Raw genomic sequence first — 6033 nt, forward strand, 5'->3', positions numbered from 1 at the left:
ACTTGGCTTTTTGTCATTTTCACTCACTTTTTAGTTTGACTGATACTGACTTTATACTGTTGCTGAGCTTCAATTGACAACCTCTTATCACAGACTTTATAAATCTGCTATTATAATTAAGTAATAAGGCACGAAGGGGTGTGTTTTATGGCCAATATACCACGGCTAAAGGCTGTACTTAGGCGCAATGTGGAGTGCCTGGATACCGCCCTTAGCCGTGGTATAATGACCATAAACCGCAAACGCCTGAGGTGCCTTATTGCTATAAAATGGTTACCAACTTAATTAGAGCAGTAAAAATAAATATTTTGTCATACTCGTTGTATACGGTCTGATATGCCACGGCTGTCAGCCAATCAGCGTTCAGGGCTTGAACCAGAGTTTTATAGTAGTGCTTTTGGCACTCCCACAGTAGTCTATTAGTGTAGTTTCATGATCATAGGCTCTTGTGTGGGTGTGTGAGCAGCATGAGATGCCTGTGTTGGGTGTGTTTTTGTCCCAGGCAGACATACAGGTGATACATGTTAACAACTTTCAAAGCTAACTAACCTCTTCCTACCACCTAACATTTTTCCCTTGATCCCTTATCGGTAACTGACAGCTGGGCTCTGTCATCACGAGCCGGTATGTGCCTTCCACCACGCACACTTCAGACACCATCAAATACATTCTAACCTCGTATGAGTCATTTTGTGTGTGTGTGTGTGATAATAGGCCATGATCAGGAGTCGTCATCATCAGTATGAGTAGATGATTATGATGTGCTGTTTTGTCTGGTGAATCACTTTCCTTCTACTGTATACATATCTATACAGGGTTATGTACTTCAATATAAAATGGCTAATCACAATCCTACTTGTGTATACTAAATAAATGTGGTTTCAGGCTAGATGTGTTACACCTTTGCTGTATACACACACCTATGTTTATTGTATTCCCATACACTCTTACTGCAAAAGTGTTGCCGTAGGAACTTTGAGGCTGGCAGTTCCTCCAAGTTTCCCCAATCTCTGGTGTTCCTTGTACTCCACCCAAATGGAATGACAGCATGACAACTGAGTTTTCCTAATGATTATGACAAAGTCATGTGGTATGGCATACATATATCTAAAAAAAAATATTTAACCAGGTAAGTCAGTTAAGAACAAATTCTTATTTATAATGATGGCCTAAGAACAGTGGGTTAACCGCCTTTTTCAGGGGCAGAACGACAGATTTTTATCTTGTCAGCTCGGGGATTCGATCTAGCAACATTTCGGTTACTGGCCCAACGCTCTAACCACTAGGCTACCTGCTGCCCCAAATATAATTAAATTGACAACCCTGCCCATTTTGATAAAAGCAGCCATATTTTCCCCCTTATGGCTATTCTTGAGGAAGACTAATGGGCATTACCAGAACACCTCAGGATTAGCAAAAACAGTAACGGTAATTATCAATCAATGGGCCAATAATAGCCTGGTTAAACCAGACTGAACATGTGACGTCAAGTAAAACAAATAATCCCTTTAATGGCCCCAATGGCTGTTTATGACATGAGTAAAGTCATTTTATTTGGTTGGACATAAGTCGATACAGAACAAAAATATAAACGCAACATGTAAAGTCTTGGTCCCATTTTTATTAAATTTTTTTACCCCTTTTTCGCCCCAATTTCGTGGTATTCAATTGGGAGTTAGTCTTCGTCTCATCACTGCAACTCCCGTACGGACTCGGGAGAGGCGAAGGTCGAGAGCCATGGGTCCTCCGAAACACAACCCTGCCAAGCCACACTGCTTCTTGATACAATGACCGCTTGACCCGGAAGCCAGCCGCACCAATTTGTCGGAGGAAACATCATACACCTGGCGACCGTGTCAGCGTGCATGCGCCCGGTCCGCCACGCCACAGGAGTCGCTAGAGCGTGATGGGACAATGACATCCCTGACAGCCAAACCCTCCCCTAACCCGGACGACGCTGGGCCAATTGTGCGCCGCCCCATGGGTTTCCCGGTCGCGGCCGGCTGCGACCAAGCCTGGACTCAAACCAGGATCTCTAATGGCACAGCTAGCAAATGCGATGTAGTGCCTTAGACCTATGTCCTCCCAGGCCCACCCATAGCTACGCCCCTGCCCAGTCATGTGAAATCCATAGATTATGGCCTAATGAATTGATTTCATTTGACTGACTTTCCTTGTATGAACTGTAACTCAATAAAAGCGTTAATCATTGCATTTATATATATTTTTCAGTAAATTTAAAACAATTTAGATAGTCTAAGGCAAATCAAACATTCAATAAATCAAAAGTATAGTAAATAACAGCTAACTAAATCAAATAATTAAGGCAAACTAGGCAGATAAAAAAAATATATATAGAAAATAGTAAACCAAAATCAAACGGCAATCAAAAGGAATGGGGGAAATAATTTATCAACAAAGAAAAAAATCTGAATGTCCTTTTGCAGTATGAGATGAGTAAAGGAAAAATGAAGGGGATGTGGCTGGCATGCAAACCGATTTATTTAATTTCAGAATTGGTTAAAATTAGGATAAGGTTAGGATCAGGATTAAGGGTTTGGTTAAGGTTGGGAGTAAGTTAAGGGTCAGTAGCTATGTTACCATTAACTTCAGCAGTGATTTATAAAAAATGTAAATTAAAAAAAATTTGACGACATTTATAGAGTTTGCATAGAAAATACATTGCCTTTTACAATTGCCTGCTACGGTACGTTTCCATTGAACTGTCTTGTGTCAATTAAAAACAGCTGGACATTTGGTTTCCCTTTCCTATAAGAACACTGATCTAGTGAAAGCACTTGGCATCCGGTCCTCTGAAACCAGTTGTCATAAATTAAAGTCAAGGAAAGTTAACAATTTAGGACCATTGTTACACAGCTCTCTACTGTTTCACAATTCAAATGGGTCTTTTCCACAAGGTAGAATAAAAATGAAGTGGTTGAAGTTTTCCATTATCCGTTATAATAAATTGGCGTCAGCCTGTATGCCCTCCCACCTAGCATTTAGAATTACTTCAGGTGCCCTGCGGACCTTCAAAATGATTCTGCAATTATAATTTATTTGAAAAAAACCATTTCCATCACCATTTTCCACAATAAAAATGGGACCGAGCATATAACAAATGTGTGCTCTTTATCTCAATCTTACTCTCTTGCAATTGAAGTCTCCAAGCCACATTCCTCTCCATCTCCCATTGTTGATAAACTAGGCAGAAACCCTGATCTTGAATGAATGTACAAGTCTTCTGTTTGGCAAACAAGGACACTATCATTGTATGGAGTATTTGCATGATTTAAATATTTTTGCAGTGGGCCTACTAGTTGAGATGTCCCTTGTCTTAGATCACTCCCAATAACAGTCATTCTAGGCCTCTATCCTGTTCCTTGTTGATTTCTGGTCAACCTATTGATTAGAGAATTAATAACTTTGATATCTGGTTTTATAAAGGTGCACAGCAGTCTCCTGTTCATATCTAGGTAATTGAGGATAATGTCAAACTTTATTGTAGATTTATGACAGGCCATCTCCAAGGGGTCGTTTGACTGCTAGTTTCCACTTCACACAGTAGGGATGTTTTTGGTTACAGAAATGGCTCCTTGAAGATGTGAACTTTCATGTGTCTTAATTACAAACTTGTATGGGAACCATAAATATGAATAAAAATGTTAAATGATGAGCCTAGTTTAGCCAAGGAGAAAGCCCTGAGCTATATAGGGAGAAAGACAGGAAGGATCCTTCATGGATAGCCATGATTGGCTGAGGATAATGGTTGGGTTAACCATACTGACGGGTCAGTTGTGCATTTACATGTGAATTCTTAAAGAGATGGGTGGGGCTTAAGAGGGTGTGAACGATGCTGAATGGCTGTTCACAAAGAAGAGCTTTTTTTCTTCTCTGAAATTGGATAGCAAGTTTTATCAACTTTCAAAGCAGCATAACTTTCCCATGTTTACTCCAACAGTGTATGAAATACATTTTGAAGCTGAGTTTGTATAAAATGTAAAAAACTAAAGAAAATCACTTACATTTGACATAAGCCCCCATAGATAAATCTGGTCACATTTGTGAAAGCTTAGCTTGGTTGAAGCACACTGTAAGGAATGTGTACCAGCAATGTATATAACAGACCCAATTTTCTTATGGTATGTGTAAAATATCATTTCTCTGTTGGATACATTCTGAACTTTGATTCAAAGATTTTTTTTGCTTTTTTAAAATCAATGTAGTACTTGGAAATGGATTGTTTTACAACAGGGATCATCACACAGTAAACCATCTATCTGCAGCAGGCCAATTTATGTCTTGAGTGGATGATCCAGCGACCGGAACATAATTGCAAATAATTTGTAAACTGCAAATTGACCGCAAAAAGCCCAAACAGATATATTATTTTACTAAAGTATAATAATTTCAAACCTTTCTTACATTTTTTAAATTTTATTTCACCTTTATTTAACCAGGTAGGCTAGTTGAGAACAAGTTCTCATTTACAACTGCGACCTGGCCAAGATAAAGCAAAGCAGTGTGACACAGACAACAACACAGAGTTACACATGGAATAAACAATAAACAAGTCAATGACACAGTAGAAAGAAAAGAAAGTCTATATACAGTGTGTGCAAAAGGCATGAGGACGTAGGCAATAAATAGGCCATAGGAGCGAAAAATTACAATTTAGCAGATTAACACTGGAGTGATAAATAGTGATACATGAGCATATGATGATGTGCAAGTAGAAATACTTGTGTGCAGAAGAACAGAAAAGTAAATAAAATAAAAACAGTTTGAGGATGAGGTAGGTAGATTGGGTGGGCAATTTACAGATGGACTATGTACAGCTGCAGTGATCGGTTAGCAGCTCAGGTAGCTGATGTTTAAAGTTGGTGAGGGAAATAAAAGTCTCCAATGATTTTTGCAATTCGTTCCAGTCACTGGCAGCAGAGAACTGGAAGGAAAGGCTGCCAAATGAGGTGTTGGCTTTGGGGATGATCAGTGAGATATACCTGTTGGAACGTGTGCTACGGGTGGGTGTTGTTATCGTGACCAGTGAACTGAAATAAGGCGGAGCTTTACCTAGCATAGACTTATAGATGACCTGGAGCCAGTGGGTCTGGCGACGAATATGTAGCGAGGGCCAGCCGACTAGAGCATACAGGTCGCAGTGGTGGGTGGTATAAGGTGATTTGGTAACAAAACGGATGGCACTGTGATAGACTGCATCCAGTTTACTGAGTAGAGTAATGGAAGCTATTTTGTAGATGACATCACCGAAGTCGAGGATCGGTAGGATAGTCAGCTTTACTAGGGTAAGTTTGGCGGCGTGAGTGAAGGAGGCTTTGTTGCGAAATAGAAAGCCGATTCTAGATTTGATTTTGGATTGGAGTTGTTTAATATGAGTCTGGAAGGAGAGTTTACAGTCTAACCAGACACCTAGGTATTTATAGTTGTCCACATATTCTCGGTCCGAACCATCCAGGGTGGTGATGGTAGTCGGGCGGGCAGGGGCGGGCAGTGAACGGTTGAAAAGCATGCATTTGGTTTTACTAGCGTTTAAAAGCAGTTGGAGGCCACGGAAGGAGTGTTGTATGGCATTGAAGCTCGTTTGAAGGTTTGTTAGCACAGTGTCCAAGGAAGGGCCAGAAGTATACAGAATGGTGTCGTCTGCGTAGAGGTGGACCAGGGAATCGCCCGCAGCAAGAGCAACATCATTGATATATACAAAGAAAAGAGTCGGCACGAGAATTGAACCCTGTGGCACCCCCATAGAGACTGCCAGAGGTACGGACAACATGCCCTCCGATTTGACACACTGAACTCTGTCTGCAAAGTAGTTGATGAACCAGGCGAGGCAGTCATTAGAAAAACCAAGCTGTTGGCCGGGGTTGGAGTAGCCAGGAGGAAGCCATGGCCAGCCATTGAGAAATGCTTATTGACATTTTCGGTGGTGACCGTGTTACCTAGCCTCAGTGTAGTGGGCAGCTGGGAGGAGGTGGGAGGTGATTTGTAGATGATCACGTGTGTCTCTATTTTTCG

The sequence above is a fragment of the Salmo salar genome, chromosome 02 (assembly GCF_965601325.2).
Source record: "Salmo salar chromosome 02, fSalSal1, whole genome shotgun sequence".
Classification (NCBI taxonomy): Eukaryota; Metazoa; Chordata; class Actinopteri; order Salmoniformes; family Salmonidae; genus Salmo; species Salmo salar.